We start from the raw sequence: 19,312 nt of genomic DNA on the forward strand, positions 1-19,312 counted from the left end.
GATCCAATCTTGAAAGGTCATAGAGGCAAGGCTGAGGACTTTGGGTTTTATTACAATCACAGTGGGATGCTCTATTAGTCTCCTATTGCTCCTGTAACAAATTACCACAAATTTAGAGGCTTAAATAACATAAATTTATCATCTTATAGTTCTCAAGTCAGAAGTCCAAAATCGGTTACCAGCTCTATGCTCCATCTGGAGACTTTAGGAGAGAACCCATCTCCTTTTCTTTTCCAGCTTCTAGAGTTTACTCACATTCACATTTCTTAGCACATGGCCCCCTTACAGAAATTCTACCACTTCTATGTCACATCTCTTCTCTCTTTCACTCTTCTACCTCCCTTTCACTTTTATAAAGTAATTACATTGGGCTGACAAGGATAATCTCCAAATCTCAAGATCTTCAATTTAATCACACATGTAAAGTCTGTGAATATGAATATGAAGTAACATATTCACAAGATCCTGAGATAAGTATGTGGACATCTTTGGAGGGCCATTATTCTGCCTACACAGAAGCTATTTCAGGTTTTAAGCCAGAAGCCAAAAAATCTGAGTTAACACAAAGTTAACTGAGAATCAAGGGTATTTTATGAGTTTCTGTATTTTAGCACATCAGGTAATCATGCTAATAATATATTTTTCTTAGGTATCTTACTTACTGTCTTATACCCAGTATTTCTCCTTTCTTCTCTCTTCCTCACTCAGGGAAATAATGTTTGTGTGTGTGTGTGTGTGTGTGTGTGTGTGTGTGTGTGTGTGTGTGTGTAGTTTATAATGCCATTTAACAAGACAACAGAGAATATATAAAGATGAAGGCCTCTACATCTAAAAGAATTACGTATGTTTAATAAATACATTTGGGTTCTTAGCTTGAAATCAAAACCACATTGCAATCAACATTTTAGGGCCATGAGAAGCCAAGGGCAGCCCATGCAGCAAAAACAGGCTGATCTGGAGGCAAGCCCTGGCTTTGCCACTTCACAGGTCTGTGTGCCTTGAACAAACTGCCTGAGCTTTTATGTGACCTATGTTCCCCGTCTATTAAAGGGTCACAAAATGCCTGTCTAGCAGCCTTATAAGAGGTAAATAATATTATATTGGCAGTAACATGTTGCTATTTGTGGCATGAGGTGTTTATAACGGTCAGCATACCACACACCTACACACAGGTTCCACAGCACCTTACTTCTCAACTACAGAAATTAAGCATGACTCATATAAGCTAAATTTTGCAAGGTATAAAAAAAATACTAGATAGAGTCTCTCATATTTAGTCTAATCTGACAAAACAGTGTTTTAAAAAAGGTCAATATAACTATTCTTATAACTATTTAGCTATTCAAAGACACACAAAAATTGTGAAATATTTTCACTGGATATTTTATAACGACACATTCAAATCAACATCTATCTCTGTAGGAACATCAGGCCTGAAACTCTCCAGTTCATTTCCATGGGCCCAAGCTGGCAGCTTTAATCTTCTCTGTTTTCATTACTCACAACTACTGAAGAGAAGAAGCCAATAACTTTTGTTCTCCTAGGGTTCTAAAATAATTTCCAATCTTTTTTTTCTCTCTAAATTACAGTCACCTTGAGGGTATGAGTGCTCAAAATATTCAGAAATCTAAAATAGGTTAAAATCACATATTCTTTGAAATACTAAAATGGTCCTCAGGCCTCTTCAGCATTCTGTCCATTAGAAAATATGAATACATATAATCATACATACTTGCATATTTATGTAAGTATGCTAGGACAAGCAAGGGAAGATTCCAGTTAATGTTAGGTGTTGGTGGATGCTCAGCTCAGCCAACATCAGGGCACAGATTTAAATTAAACAGCCTTCAGATGACAGACATTGTACAGAAAACAATCTGGGCCTGAAGTCTGAAAACGTTCATTTTAATCCTACAGCTAGAAGAGCATACATTTAATCCAGTTGTCTCAGTTGTGTATTCATTCACTCAGAAAACATTTATCCAGGCCCTAACCATGTGCTGGGCATGTTCCTGGGCACAGGAGACAGTGGCCTTGAGGCTGAGAAGGTGTGTACACAGAAAGTGCAGGCTGCACAGAGACATTTGTGACATATATGAAGACTTCTCTGTTTTTTTAATAGGACATTTTATTTCAAGCTTGTGAGATAATCAGCTTTTGAAAAATAATTTTAAGAGAAAGGGAAAATATTTGCATAAATGAGTTACAATTCAATATTTTTTCTCTTTTGCTTTTATGAAAAAAAAAAAACAATTCCTGATGATCCTGAGTTCAATTACATATTCATATGTAACTTTTTTCTTACAACATTTAATTTTTGGCATTAACTCTTTAATCTATTCCATTTAAATGAATACTGCTCAGTGAGGGGGAAAAAGCCCAATACTGCACTAATCAATAATCGATAATGGTAATTCTAGTCCTTTTTAAAAAATCATCTTTGGGTCTGTTTTAGCCTTTCCTATTACTGTATTCTACCTGCTGAGTCCAGTACCATACCAAATTACTCCAAACATATCAATCTTTTAACAAATTTTCACTTGCTAAGATGAAATTTGCCTTTTTGCTCCATTTTCCTATATTTTATTAGCTTTTAGAAGATGTGTTGGATTTCCTAAGAGATTTTCAAGGGGCAATTTTGTTTACATGAATGTTGATCTTACAATCAAATGGTTGATGTTTCTTATAACTGTTTTTTCACTTATATGGGACCTACTGAGCAGGATTTCTGGGGAAATGACTGACATCAGGGACAATACAAGGTATTAACAAGATAAGCCTGAAACACCTTGTAGTGCCAGAAAGTAAGGAGGAAGTGGTAAAAAAAAATAAAAATAAAATTTAAAAGATGGGTATATCATAAGGACACAGGAGGTAGAAATGAAGATGTTCTCACTGGCCAAATCTTAGACAATTTGAGCACCAAATTAATTAAGGTCAGTAATTATAAACCATTGAAAACCAGGAATTATGATCCCCACCAATAATAACCAGATAAGTAAATAAAGGGAGGAGAAGGGAAGGCTTTCCTTATAGGAGAATGACAAGTGCTGTCTGAAGGATCTGAGGGGAACAGGGGGGTAGAAAAATTATTATTTTGCAACTATCGCAATAAAGATTGAACAGGAAAAAAAGTCAATGGAAGCTAAATCCAGAGGAATATTTTGCTGAGAAGGATATGTGCATGGTCTTAAAATGTCTTCCTATAGGATGCTTTGTAATTATTAAAATTTAATCATGAGGGAAAACCAAACAAACTCAAAGTAAGGAATGTTCTTTTTTTAAAAGGGGGGAGTGCATATAGAACTATATTCCTCAAAAATGTCAATGTCATAAAAGACAAAGAAAAGCTGTGGAAATGTTACAGGCTAAATAAAGGAAGCTAAAGAGCCCTGGCAACTAAATATACGATCTGATCCTAGGTGGGATCCCATACTAGAAAACAGAGAATGCTACTTATAGGGCAGTAGTAGGTCAACTGACAAAATAGGAATAAAAATGTTAGTTTCAATTAAGCTATTTCCTCAACTTGAATTTTAGTTAAGTTGAAAAGTCTGTTGTGGTTATATTAGAGAATATTCTTCCTCTTGGGAAATATTCACTAAACTAATATGGTTAGAGACCCATGATGGAAGCACACTTAAATGACTCAGAAAAACAAATTATGTAGGACACAGGTAGATAGAAGGAAAGAGAGATTTAAAGAATAAATGATAAAGAGAATGCTGCAAAGTATTAACATTTCATAAATTGGAACAAGTGTATACAAACATTCCTTGTACTTATTTTTGAAATTTTTCATGTTTTAAATTATTCCAAATAAAAAATTTAAATAATTAAAAAAATAAATGTAAAATAGTGAAACAATAGGGGGAAATGTCAAAAAAACCTTTCCTCTGAACCATGTTATCAAGGTAAATTTTCCCATTATTTTCTGTTGCTTCACCTAGCTAATTCCTTTTGTAGTAATTAAATAGTTTGAATTATTTCTTTTTCCATTATTTGCTGATTGTCTCCTTAAGAAACAATACTTGAGCACAGGAATAATGCTTATTATTTTTACCACCACCCCAGCATCTAGCTTAGTGGGTAGCATAATGTAGGTACTAAATAAATATCTTGTTATTAGATGGGGGGGAAAAACTACTGGCTTTTATATATTTATCTTAATATCTAGGTACTTTATCTTTTGTTTCTAACTTTTCATAATGGGACATGTGATAGCTCCGCAAGGGAGAACTGAGTGGAGTGGTGAACGCATCTACTGAATTTACTTATACAAGATTCTGTGAAGAGTACTATTAGAGAGTTATTATTAAAAGAATGTGATATCTACATTCAAAGGGCTTAAAATTCAGTCAAGAATAAAGCAAATCATTTTATCTCTAGATTTCAAAACTTTGGCCCAAAGATTACACAATATTTATTAATCTCAATAAATGAAAACACTGAACTAAAATAAAACTTATATAAACAGTTCTGGCTTAGTATCTGTATCCATGTGTGTGGATTTTGGAGCACTGTCATATAATCAATCAATTATATGGCTAAGAAGCTGAAAATTTCTCATTTTCAGGATAAATATTGAAATTATGACAGCACTTTAAACACTGAAGTGGAATAGTAAATTTGAAACTTTAAAAAGAGGAGTAAGTCATTGAAAACTACCACACTCCTCAAGCTGTATTAATAATGACCACACCTAATTAACAGAGAGTGACTTTAGCGTGTGAATACTTTTGGTTATTCATCTGTTACTTCTATCCTTCAAATATCACAAAATATTCACAAACAGACACAAGAAATAAAATACATTCTCAGAGTTGTTTTGTTTAGCAAAAAATATAAAATATATAGCTGCCTGGTTCTGATTTTAAAGTTCTAAACAAAAAACAAGGGTAAGAAAAACTTTCTAAGCATAAAATAGCTAACCTTTTAAGTACTGAAACTAATTTAGAGGAAAAAAATAATATAAAAATAAAGTCTTTCCAACTTTCAACCTGACAGAAAACTAACTACAGAGTTGGGCAAAATTGCCAAAAACAATTATTTAGTTTTGCTGATTCTGCCAGAACAGGCTCCTTTGATATGAAGTGTTGACAGTTAAAGTGGTGACCCTGGTGGCAAGCAGAGTGTGACAGACAGCAGCTCTGCTACTCTGAGGTTATGGTCCTGTTTGAGGCAAGCAATGAACTGGTAAGCCAGCCAGAGGCTCAATGAAGAGTATTAGGGTGGGAGACAGATCGGGGTTTGAGTAATCAAAATTATCACCAGTGAACAATATGAAAATGAAAGCAAGAAAACAATTACATATACAATAACAGCAAAAAAGAAAAAATCTTTAGGAATATGTTTAACAAAAAAATTAAAGATTTGTACATTGAAAACCACAACACATTGCTGAAAGAAATTAAGAAAGTCCAAATAATTAGAAAGAAATTCCAATACTTATGGATTAGAAGACAGAATTTGTAAAGATTTCAAATCTCCCCAAATTAAGCTATACATTCATCATAATCCTCATTAAAATCCCAGCAATCTCTTATGTAGAAGTTTACATGCTCATTTTTAAATTTATATGGAAATGCAAAGGACTTTGAATAGTCAAAACAATTTTGAAAAAAATAAATGTGGACAATTTAGATTACTTGATGTCAAACCTTACTATACAGTTACCATGATTGAAATAATATAGTAATGGCATAATGATAAGGCAGATGAGTCAATGAAACAAAATTGATAGTTCAGAAATAAACCCTTACATTTATGTTCAATTGGTTTTCTACAACGGTGCCACAAAGTCAGTTCAATGGAGAAAGCATAGTCTTCAAAAAAAAAAAAAAAGTGTTAGGACATTTGGGACAATTGGAAATGCATTTGCAAATAATAAAATAAGATAAAAAACAAAAATAAAATTTAGACCATATATCATAACTATATGCAAAAGTAAATCAAAATAGTTCAGAGACTGAAATATAAGGACTAAAACCATAAAACTTCTAGAAGAAAATATGAAAGAAAAGCTTCATAATCTTGGGTTAGACAAAGTGTTTTTAGACATGACAGCAGATACACAATCCCTTTTTAAAATCTCTGACAAACTGGGGGTGCCTGGGTGACTTAATCGGTTAAGTGTCCGAATCTTGATTTTGGCTCAGGTCATGATCTCACGGTTTGTGAGATTGAGCCCTGCAGCTCACTGACAGCACCCCAGCCTGCTTGAGAATCTCTCTCCCTCTCTCTCTGCCCTTACCCACCCACCTCTCTCAAAAATAAGTAAACATTAAAAAAATTAAAAACTCTGGTTCTTCTAAAAATACTATTGGAGCACCTGGGTGGCTCAGGCGGTTGAACTTCCGACTTCAGCTCAGGTCATGATCTCTCAGTTTGTGAGTTCAGGCCCCACGTTGGGCTCTGTACTGACAGCTTGGAGCCTGGAGCCTGCTTCAAATTCTGTGTCTCCCTCTCTCTCTACTCCTTGCCCATTGACACTCTGTCGCTCGCTCACTCTCTCTCTCTCTCTCTCTCAAAAATAAACATTAAAAATTTTTTTAAATAAAGAAACTCTTAAGTGACTGAAAAGACAAGCCACAGATTAGAATAAACTCTTTGAAAACTATCTCATAGAAAATTTATACCAAGAAAATATAAGGAAATCATACAATATTTAAGAAAAAAAAAACACCCAGTTAAAAAATAAGCAAAAGACTTGAGTAGACAGCTCACCAGGAAAATATGTTACCTGCTAACAACGCACATGAAAGATGTCCAATATCATTAGTTGTTAAAGAAATACAATTAAAACCACAATGACAAAAAAACACACATACCAAAATGACTATAATTAAAAGATATAATACCAAGTGTTGTCAAAGATGTAAAGAAACTGGAACCCTCCATACATGCTCGTGGAAATGGACAAAAAGTACTGTCTCTTTCGAAAACAGCTTGGCACTTTCTGAAAATGTTAACCATAAACTTACCACATGAACAAACAAATCCATTCCTAGAAATCTGCCTAACAGATATGAAAATTTACACCCACACAGACTTCTATGAGAATGTTCATAGTAGTCTTATTAATCAGAGCCAAAAGCTGGGAACAATGAAAATGCCTATCAACTGGTCAATGGATAAATAAAATGTCATATATCCACAAAATACTATTTCATTGGGATACTAATTCAGCAGTAAAATGGAATGAAGTACTGATTCCATACTGATCCCAGTAGGACAGAGTTGAAATGGTCTTTTGAGAATTTAGGAAAAAGGATGGAAAACTTCTAAAATCGGATGGTGGCTATGGTTGCATAGCTATATAAATTTACAAAAAAATTCAATTGTACCCATTTAATGGGTAAATTTTTTATATGTAAATTAAATCTCAATTAAGTTGGTTAAAAAAGAATACTCTGCTATGTGATGTATTAACAAGGTGAGAAAAATATCCTGAAATAATTGCCTAATAAAATCTAATGTGACCCCTGAATGTATCCATCACCCACATACACTTTCATTTAACATAGTGGCCCTTCCCCATTAAATTATATCATGAAGCAACCATTTTGTTGGGATAGCGTTATTACAGTAGGAGTTAATATAAAGAAGTTCTGTTCTTTATGCTTAAAAATACATTTCTAAAACACCTGGAAGGGATAATACCTTTGAGAATGTTCTTCCAAAAGGGAATTATACTCTGCACACACAGCCTCACCCTCCACCCCTAGGCTGAACCATGGGGTGGGGTAGTGGTAAGATAAAGAAACCAGTAACGTTTTGAGGTAGCTAAATGCCTAGGAATCTTTGGCTCCTATATTTGGATAAAGCCCAAAATGTAGACAAAATCTCTGGATTCCTCATGATCAAAAACTGAACAGGGCAAAACTATATGGAGAGAGAATATGGGCAGAAGGCCTTTTCCTACAGCTCTAGAGTAGCAAGAAAACAGCCAATTTTGACTTGTGCACTAAAGGGAGGTACAAAAGCAGCTGGGAGAGATCAACTCCAAGGGATCTTGCAATTCGAAAAGTCAATGTCTCAAAACCCTATTATGACATAAGTCCCCTAGCACATGGATGTGATTCTGGGAATGAGGAGAGGGGAGGGTAATGGCACTGAAAATCTCAGATTACATGTATTCTTCCCCCACACAATGGGAGCATGAAACAAACAAGGTTGCTTATAGAAACAACCAACAAGAAATTACACTTATTCCACACTAAATCTGTAGATTGACATTTATGTCTGCCATCAACTATGAAGTAGTGTTTCTCAATCTTTTTTTATATTATCACCCCCTAACAAGCCTTCATAGAAATTTTTTATTAGCCTCCTCATAATTTTTTAAATGTTTTATTTATTTTACAGAGTGAGAGAGAGACATTACAGCAGGGCAGAGGCAGAGAGAGAGGGAAACACAGAATCTGAAGCAGGCCTCAGGCTCTGAGCCATCACCACAAAGCCTGAAGTGGGGCTCAAACTCATGAGCCATGAGATCATGACCTGAGCTGAAGTTGGATGCTTAACCAACTGGGCCACCCAACCGTCCCCCTCCTCATAAATTTTGAATACTACAAATATACCATAAATTATATATATGCTGTATTTGTGTATGTGCTGTACACATAAAAAGAGTAAGATTTCTTTCTGCCTCCTCCAAGAATCTATTGTTGCCCCCTTGGTAGCAAGCATGCTATAAAGTTTCATTTAATGAGACACATAAAAGAAACAGGTTAAATAATTAATGATGTTAACTTACAGCTAGCATTTTACTAAATACCTTCTTATACAGCATTTCATTTGGCCCCTTTTGTAAACTTGTAAAGTACTATTATCCTCCTAATTTTCACAGACAATTAAATGACTACTCTGAAAATAAGCAGTTGAGCTAAAACTGTGGCCCAGAAGTTCCAGCTCTAATTATACTGTTTCTCTTTGACACCTTGCATCAGGAAACATTCCTGTTGGCAATGTAGCAACATGGTACTATAATAAGATAAATCACTAGAAAATATAGTAGAGGGAGTCACTCTATATGAGAGGGAAACTGACTAAGTGATTATTGGCCTGCTTATCTCTAATTACTAAGATTTGGTGTAACAGCTGAAGAGATAGGATTATGCAGAATTCAACATAAAAAAGTAAGTGCTGACCATTAAGAATTTGCAATAACTTTATGCTAGAACTGCCACTGTCATATGTAACTCTATATAGGTGTACTGGAATTTGAAATAGAGAGAGGCTAACATAAAAACACATGCAAAAGATTAATTAAAAAATTATTAAAGGGAGGGCGCCTGGGTGGCTCAGTCGGTTGAGCGTCTGGCTTCGGCTCAGGTCATGATCTCAGTTCATGGGTTTACGCTCCACATCGGACTCTGTGCTAACAGCTAGCTCAGAGCCTGGAGCCTGCTTCGGATTCTGTGTCTCCCTCTCTTTCTGACCCTCCCCTGCTCATGCTCTCTCTGTCTCTCAAAAATAAATTTAAAAATAACATTAAAAAAAGTTATTAAAGGGTATTAAATATACATTTATAAACACAAAGAGAAAAAGATTAACATGTATTCACTGTATATTAACATATATTCAAAATTAAGACTTTGTCTTTAATTGTTATTAGTGAGTTATACCCTGCCCCAAACCTAAATCCATAGTTTATCAGCTATAAAATTATGGAGTAAAATTTGTAAATACTGTTATAACTATAGGTACAATTCACATTCAGACTCTAGGCATGTATACCAAGTGTCTTATATTTACCTTAAATACGCCAGGGGCACCTGGGTGGCTCAGTTGGTTGAGCCTCCAACTTTGGCTCAGGTCATGATCTCACATTCGTGGGTTCGAGCCCCAAGTCAGGCTCTGTGCTGACAGCTCAGAGCCTGGAGCCTGCTTCTGATTCTGTCTGTTCCTCTCTCTCTCTCTGCCCCTCCCCTGCTCATGATCTCTCTGTCTCTCAAAAATAAATAAATGTTTAAAAAAATAAAATAAATATGCCATACAAAATTCCTATGTGAATATTATTTATAAAGGAATCATGGCTGAATTGCTTCCACAATCTTAGTAGGATCACAAATGGATGCTTACTCCAAGGACTAGAATTACAAGTTTATGTCTGGTGTCTGAGGAGCTTTTCCTGGCAGTGACCATGTGAAATAGCAACCCTCTTTTCTTTTCCATCTCTTCCAACTGTACATATTTGCCTCATGTTCTGGAGGAATATTTCAGATTTTAGAAAACAAGACTGAAAAGCCAACAGCAGACTATCAGAAACAAATCTCCACATCCAATCGGGATGTTGGTGGCACAGAGGAAGAAGACTACACTCTAAACCCTCTAGATACATATTGGGGTGAATATAACCTTAATAATCATGGATTATTGGATTGGTGCTTTGGATTGATCCTATACTTCTGGTCCAAAATGAGAAAATCGTTAGAGCAAAGAGTTGGTGGAAAACCATCCTGAAAGAAATGCAACAAGGTGCTTGCAGAAAAAAGTTTCACGTGTTTATAGAATTGAAAGATTTTGAAAATGGTATTAAGTGCTCTTTGGGTTTCGTAGGAATATTCTTCACAGACACCATTTGAAAGGTTTTAAGTTTTTCCAATTACTAGGCTATTCCTGGTTCTATTTGGAATAATAAATACCATGAAAGAATAATATGATCAATAGATAATGATAGAGATTAAAATAATTCAAGTAGTAACAAGCATCGAATTAAAGCATATGGATTATGTTTGACCCGTTTTAAGAATGTTTGAATTATTATGTATACAAAACTGACACATCAAAACACTTCTGGATCCTAACCCTTTTTATACTAAAAAAGGATAAGCTATCATGACCTGTTCAAATTCAGGAAATTCAGATGGAAGTGCAGTTTTGAAAAGTATTTAAAACTCACTTGATTTTAAAAATAATATTTTTCTTTCATATCCTGAAAAAAAAACATTTAGATTGGATGGCTGTGACTCAACTCTTTCCAAAAATGCATAATGACATGCACAAATGCACTGAATTTAAGATGACCATGTTGAAATACAGCAGTAAGTCAACTTATGGAAAGTACAATGTTTTGACATGCTACATTATTCCTAAATGAAAATATCTATTTATCTATATAGATCTACAGGATGTATATGTATATTAACATTGATAATTTTGACCAAATTGATGAATCAATTTAAGGCAAATGGCATGACAGTCCATTCAAATAAAGTTTTCTTAAATGTAAAATTGTTTTTTAAATGCAGCTCTCAGCACAAAGTCTAAAAAAATGCCTGAATAAAATGTAGGACATCAATTTGATGATTTTAATGTAGTCTTTACTCAATTTTTACCCTGCCAAAATGACTATATAAATGGTGTAGAAGAGCTGACTAGATTAATAAAGCAAGAAGGAGAGGAAAAGCTAATGAAGAGATAATAAGAATCACAGAAAAATTATTGATAATTAGATGAACTATCTCAAAATTTTAAATTAATCATATCAATATAAAAAATAAATATAAAGTAAGTAAAAATATAAAATAATTAAAAATGTGAAAATTTCATACTCGGGAAAATGCCATTGGCGGATGGTTTAGTGAGCTCTGTAAAGGACTTGCTATTAAATGTTGTAGATTTTGTAGGTCATGAAGAGTGTCATAAGTTCTTGGTTCTTTTTTTTTCAACTCTTTAAAAATGTGAAAACCATTCTTGGCCAAGGCAAGGGCCAGGTCTTATTTTCATATCCTCACATGATGGCTTGCTAAATATAGACAGATGGACTGAAAGATGGGCTTAATTATCCACTTATCTGAGTTGCGAAACTGTCAAATTCAAGAGTAGCTTTGCAAAAACTGAAAAAGAGGAAAAACAGTTCCCAGAATTGTCTTTCAAATATGCATGATTGTATGAATTGATTTTTCAATTCCACATTTTTATTAGGCCAGTATGTCATCAAAAACAAATCTTCACAGTATTATTATTGTGAATAAATATTATTATCCAGAGTGTCAATGTGCTTTGAAAAGGGAGCTAACAAAACATCAAAGTAAGGCTGTCTCTGAGAACTGCATGAACTGAGTGATGGGTGGGTTTCAACTTGAGCCATAAACTGACCACACTCTTGTTCTTTCATCCATCCCCTCCATGGACCACCAATAAGAAGGATGGTTTAAACTACTTGGCTATGAAGCAACTCACCAGCCAGAAGACTGGAGAAAATATGCAAACCTGAAAATCTAGCATCTTTCTCCAGCTATAAAGAAATCAACAGAAAGTGGAAGGGAACTGACAGAGCAATTTGTATTTCCTAGCTATTACCTGGGTGCTCACTGGGGGAAAGAGATGACACCACAAAAATTGCCCTGCCAGGAAATTGTGAAGAGGGCTCAGAATCTAAAAGACGAGCAACCGCTCCTTGACTGGGGTTGCTTAACAGAGGAATGGGCAGATTCTTCTGGGGCAGATCACAAGTGACAGGTGCAAAGACATGCCTAGGCTGGAAACGGCAAGGACCAGCCACAGTTTTGTTTGAAATTAAATCTGGTATAGAAGAAAATCCTAAAATTTATGTGGGCTTATACAAAGTTACAAATATTAAGGAGACACATGATAATCCATCAGCCCCCAACAGGGACCTTGGCATTAATTATGTGGAAGAGTCTCTGGAATAAACGTCGAAGGACCACCATGCCATCAAATTATTATTAACAGAGACCCAGCTAGGCACTCCAGCTACACAATGTAACGCACGATCGTGCTGGCATGTGCTGTGAGGGCAATAACAACTGGCCACCCAACCCTCTGAGCTCACTACCAGCTGGCGCCGCATGAAAACTCCCCTGGACTACTGGGGTTACTTCTCCGTACTAACACGTGGGCAATCATACACACGACCTCCCTATCTCCCTTCCGTTAACACCTTATAGTTTTCTGTTATCATAAGAAATTAGGAGCAGGAAGGAGGAACGGGAAAACCCTTGAAGGCAGAGTTGATGTGTAGAGTTTTCAGATGAACAATAATATACCTTAAATGTGTTTGAAGAAACTTGAGGCATCAGGTTTCTCTTTCAGCAAAGTTTGTATAGTTATAAAATGGAAGTTTCACTTTTGTTTTACTAACTATAGTGAATTATCACAACCATAAAGCATCATATCAGATATACTGAAAAACAGAATGGTCTTTTTCTCAAATTGAATAAAGTTAGAATACAGAAAGCTTCAAAATTCCATAAGAAAACATACACATTTAGAAATGAGAAACCTAAAGGTAATTAAGAGATATGAAGAGGAAATGGGAAAACGGTTATTTAAAAATTGCAGTGAAGGGGGGCGTAGGTGGCTCAGTAGTTAAACTGACAACCCTTGATTTTGGCTAAGATCATGATCTCACAATTCATGAGCTCAAAGCCCTATGTCAGAGGTTCTGCACTGACAGCTCAGAAGCCTGCTTGGGATTCTCCGTCTCCCTCACTGCCATTTCTCAGCTCCTGTGCACACCCACGCTCGCTCACTCTCTCTCAAAATAAAGAAATAAACTTTTAAAAAAAGGCAGTAAAAAAAAAAAACTCTCAAAGATTGCCTCTGAATCTCTCACAGAATAAATTCTAATTTTTTTCTTAAAAAATATCTAGGTTCCCAAGACCAAATCAATTTTCCCCTCACACCAAAACTGCAGATAGTATAAGTTACGTACTGAAGTGATGAAATCTTCAGAAATATTTTTTTAATGTTTCTTCATTGAGAGATGGTGTATTAGTGGGAGAGGGGCAAAGAGAGAGGGAGACACAGAATCCGAACAAGACTCCAGGCTCCTAGCTGACAGCACAGAGCCCAATAGGGGCTCAAATCCACACATCATGAGATCATGACCCTAGCCAAAGTCGGACGCCCAACTGACTGAGCCATCCAGGGACCCCCAGAAATATTTTTAACTGACAAATAAAGGATTAATAAATTAAACAATAAACAACATACATTGAGCTGTATTTACCATAAAATATATAGGCTATGTAGTCGACAATGGTTCAAATGTTTCAACCATCAGATGAGGATGGCCCAAAACAAATCCAAAATGGTAATAAAAACAGACTATAACTAAGACTATTTCTAGAAGTTTATGGATTGCTTCTGGAAGAGCCAATAAGGATTATGATAACACAATAAATATGTTTAACAGTTGAAAGAACCAAAGGTCTTTGGTCTGGACAAACTAAGATTTAGTATAGACAGGACTTCTGACACCTGTCTTCCAATAACTAAAGGACTGTTTCATGAGCACAAGGAAGAGAAACCAAGTTTATCCTACATGACTTCATATGCATTTGATGACAGAACTTATTATAGTCAGTAATAGATAGAGAACAGATTTTTATCAAATGATAAAGTCCTAACGATAAAAATGTTCAATAAAGCTGGGTTGTGTGGTAAGGAGCTCCCCATCACTGCAAGTACTTACGTAAGAGGTGAAACTCAAACGCAAATATTGAGAAAATTCACACATTAGATATAGACGGTAAGGTTAGATGGCCCTAGGCCTCTTCTAATTCTCCAAGTCCTTGATTTTATTTGTTTTATATCTTTCCACAGATAAAATAATGAACATGATATGTTTGAAAATATTTCTCAAGTCATAATTCACCTTTCTGAATTTTCTGACCAAACTTATTTATTCCTGTTACAGAGAAGATGACCAAAGGTGAAATTACAGGGAAATAAATGATCTGAAGGGTTTCAATAAGCAAGGAGTCTTAAACTCAAAGGCCTGCAAGAATCAGGTAGGTACTGCAAATTATTGATGTGAGCAAGTAATTCCTTCTTCTATTTTGAAACATATCTCTGTCTTGAATGCTCTTCTGTTTTCCCAATTTTGGTAAAAGACATGTTATCTTACCTAAGTCAATGCTAGTTGGTGTCAAATAAATACCAAGGTAACAGTTCAGTGCATTTGTGCTCAGGGGTTATTTTTCTGCATTCAGGCTTTTTCTGTCCTGTGGCTCTGAAGATCTAGAACATTCCAATTCAGCCTTCAAAAGAGGGAAAAGAGTGTAGAGATTATTAAATACATTTAATAATTTATTTAAAAGATCAGTGATAATATTGGTTTGTTTAAAACGTTTTTCCTAAGAACATATAATCCTTCTCATGGCTAGGAGATTTAAAACATTATCCTCTAAACATGAATATCTCCTTAGTTATAATTTTAGATTCTAATGAGGATGAAAAAATACATAACAAACCAGAATATATTGCTTCCCACTTTAATTTTATGCTGGAGATATTGGAAAGAAAAAAAAAAACAAATGAAATAGAAATAAAGAGTCTGCCTAGTGTCCGAGGGCAATTTAACTTTGGCAGGGCTCCTTGGGTCCAGTTCACCAGCTCTTGCTTGTTTGTTTTACCAATGAGGGAAATATCTGGCTTATCTCTGAACATTTTTCACAAGTTAAATGTGACATTTTCTTTCTCCTCTAATGCTGTCTCATCATATTGTTTCTGAATCAGTGATATCCCAAAGGCTTTTTCCAAAAATAGAAGCTGTGAAACTAATTATTTTAAAAATCATCCATGGGAGTTACTGTCCTTACTTTGTCACCCAGATACCTGGCCCTGTGCATTGCATTGAGCTGAGTATTAATTCTACCCTCATTAAGGATTCAAGTTTGGCCAGAATTAATCTGAAAATATAGATTAGCTACTCTGAAATGTCTAACCAGAGTCTTACAAAAACAGGTTTGAGCTTTTCAATCACAAGTAAAACAACTTGCAACCAAAATCAGTTTCTAAAAGAGAAAAAAAAAATGTGCTATATCATCTAATTTTGAAGGACCCAAGCTACTTTTGCTAAAATACCTACCCACTTTTCCATTTTCCTAAATGCTAAAGTTTCCCTGGGAATCCAAGCAAAGGGTTAGTAGGTTCTGATAAAGAATTTATTGCCTTTCAAATTCATTCAACTAATGTCCATGAGATCTACTGATGTGTCAAGAACTGTTATTGACAGCTATAACAAATACAACACAGTCCTTGCCCGACAGTTTGCGTATAAGAAAAAGGGACATTAGCAATTTAAAAACTTGGCACAATCACAGAGCTAGTAAAGGCTAGAACCAGGACTGCAACCCACCCATTTATTTATTTCACAAATATTTACTGAACACTTGTGATATTCTGGGCACTGTCTGGGAGCTATTGATATAGTCCAGTCCTCTCCCCTCATGGAGTTTCTATCTTGATAGGAGGTCAACATAATAATTCAAACAAACAAGAATCACTCCATAGAGATAATTTATTTAAACATAAAACGAGGAGGTGACAGAGTGACTACATCTGTGAGAAGAATACTCATGTAAGGGAACACCTAACAGTTTCTCCACTTTGACACAACTGTCACTCTGGGACTGATAATTCTTTGTTGTGGGGGATCATCCTGCGTGCTATAGAATGTTTAACAGTACTGATGGCCTTTACCCACTAGATGCCAGTAAACCTTCCCAGGTCCTGACAGCTAAAATTGCTAAATGTTTTCAGGGTGACAAAAATCACACCTGATTGAGAACCACTGATCTAGGGCACAGTTGTTTAGGTAGGATCAGGTTTGGTATGTGTTCAAAAGAAATTCATATTGAGTAAGGAGGAAAGGGGCAGGAGATGGGGTTCTAAAGGTAGGTGAAGTTCCCACCAGGCAAGGACTTGTAGGTTAGGGCAAAGAATTCTGATTTTATTTTAGGCTGCCTCTATTGTTGTTATTCAATAGCCACTGAGATTTTCTCCCTCTTTGTTTTTCAAGACCTCTTCACCCTCCAGCCTTTCCAGACTCTGCCCCAAGTCTCACATTATCCAAGTTCTCTAGGCCTCCCTCATCTGACCTATCCTGCTTTCTCTAAAAGGTCCTCGGGAGTTTGACACTTTGGTTGCATGAATCTTTCTCTCTCTTGTGTCTATTCCTTGAAACACAATGTCTTGCATTCCTGCAAGAAATTTGATTCACGCTTTACAAGCCAGGTCAAATATCTGCCTCTCCAGATTGTCTTACTCAACTCCTTTCTGCAGACAATACCATAACATATATGGTAGTGCTTTTTGTTCTTCACATCTGAACCAAGTTCTTCTCCCTAACTGCAGCTTCCCAAAGAGTATGAGCCAAATCTTGGTCATCTTTGATTCTCCATAAACTACCAGTGCCTGACATGTATATACGTTTGTTTCTCCACCAAAATCTATGTTACCGTTTTGAACCTTCCTCCAAACATAAGAATACTACTTAAGAAAAATTCTTCCTATCAACTTTGAGAGACGTATTCTTCAAATTTTTCTTTAGCAAATAATGACTAGTACATTTTACATAAATAAAATGTAGAGAATCTTGGCAGTACACACACACAGACACACAGACACATATATGTATTCCCTCAAATTTGGCTACTTAGAAAATATACCTTTAAAGCTATACTTGTTATAGGCCATTCTTCCGAATTATGTTATATTGATTGGATCTAAGTCAAAGTTACAAAAGTAACAAATGTGAGGGGCACAATCATTGAGGGAGCACAGTACACCCCAGTTTTGATTAATACATTTGAAACTTCTCTCACACTATAAGCATCAGGGCCTGTCCCACCCTGCAAGGATTAGGATCTAATCATCCAGAGTAAATAGATTAAGGAGTTTATAAACCACAGGTCTTATAAAATTCCTTCTCACAAATGCATTATTTTAATAAATGTCTTCAAAGTCAATGGTGCTGATTTTATGATGTGTACTCATATAGTCAATGAAAAGGCTGAGAAAAGAGAAAGCAGCAGTAAAACCTGCCAGTTGATGAGTCAAATTGTAAGCAATGTGCTGCTTCGTAAACTTGGCTGAGTAAAAGCGAAATGTTGGACTAACAAAAACAATGATTACAAGATCATTGTAATCATTGCATTCAGATTTGATCCAAATCAGAACAAGATTCTAAGTTCAGTTGGCACTGTATTTTGCACATAGTAGGCATTCAATAAATATTTGCTAAGTGCACAAATATGCATTGCCACTCACCTGTTTTCTTAATATTAAAATATCTGATACATTTAGTTATAACCTTTTTACGATTCACACAGCTTGAACTCTGTCAAAAACAACAAATCTAAGCACCAGTTTGAGTTAATTCAGGGGGAAAAAATGCAGCCCAAATGTGTGGTAAGCTTAGCCTTGCAATGAAACCATTAAAGGCATTTCTCAATCCCCCTCTCCTTCATTTTCCTGCTTTAAGATACTGTGTGAACCAAGAACTCACATGGACAAGGCAGAACTGGGTGTGAACCCCTCTTCTGGAGTGTTTGCCAATGGAATAAGAGTCCAAAGGAACCAGAACATTGTTCTCTTAGCTACTACTCATCACAGTCATCATCACCACATAATATTTATTGCAGCTGACCCTATGACTGCCAGAAAGGTCATTTTTCAAAACGATTCCAGCTGCCTTCCCCCTCCCCCCAACAATTGATAAGTTTACCGAAAACAAAGAGGTGGTTCCACTGGGCCTATTTCTGTATTAGCAATCATGGAAGCATATAATTGAAGATTAAAGTTAAGTCAGGAAATTCCCTATATCAATCCCTTAAAATGGTAACAGTGAGTTGGAAGAAGTGGCTTCCTATTTTCCTCTGTTCTCATATTTTTACTAAACTTACCAGTCGTTTGAGTTGTGTATATTCAGTCAAGTAACAGGACGCACATGTGAAACAGCCTATCAAAGGTTTCCAAAAGCTTTTAGAAAATTTACGCCCTTCCAGAAGGATTATCCAGTGTCCAGGTCAAATGTAGGTACTGAACGAAGCAAATGAAACACACCACTCTCTAGGCTTTAAGAGCATGTACGGAAACAGTATGTTCCTGCAGCCCTAGCTAGTGATAACATTACGTACTTAACTTTTGGTAATAATCCAAATAGGCATTATCTTTAAAGCTGCTTTTGCTTAAAAGACCGTTGCCCTTACTTCTCTGTTTTCATTGTCCCGTTCCAATCAGACCCCAGGAACGAGGCCTACCGTGGTTCCTAAACTGGCCACCACCATACCTCCTAGCCCAAGCCTCTACTAAAACCTTGCCAATCCCATCAAGATAATGGCGTCCGTGTCCTCTTCCAAATTGGCCTTTGTGACCGCCTCAGCCAGTAACAGAAGTGACGCTGTGCGACTTACAGTGGAACTGAAAATGCAATCCGTCTTGAAATGCTTGCTCTCGCGGACCGCAGCCACCGTGCGGTAAGGAAGCAAAGCCCTCAGGCGACGACCACCGCAGCGTTTGCACGCGGCAGCGGCGGGCAGAAGTCTCTGCGCCT

General features: G+C 36.0%; 1 long non-coding RNA gene across 1 annotated transcript in view; it reads right to left on the reverse strand.

Moving 5' to 3' along the window:
* The window catches only part of LOC115279264, a 54,581-nt gene extending 35,270 nt beyond the window's left edge, over positions 1-19,311 (reverse strand). The window contains exons 1-2 of the long non-coding RNA XR_003903314.1: positions 19,173-19,311; positions 14,882-15,014 (exon numbers count right to left, since the gene is read on the reverse strand). This is a non-coding gene — a long non-coding RNA (uncharacterized LOC115279264). The remainder of the gene's footprint in view (positions 1-14,881; positions 15,015-19,172) is intronic.
* Position 19,312: the final 1 nt, after the last annotated feature.

This window comes from Suricata suricatta, chromosome 15 (assembly GCF_006229205.1).
Source record: "Suricata suricatta isolate VVHF042 chromosome 15, meerkat_22Aug2017_6uvM2_HiC, whole genome shotgun sequence".
Taxonomy (NCBI): Eukaryota; Metazoa; Chordata; class Mammalia; order Carnivora; family Herpestidae; genus Suricata; species Suricata suricatta.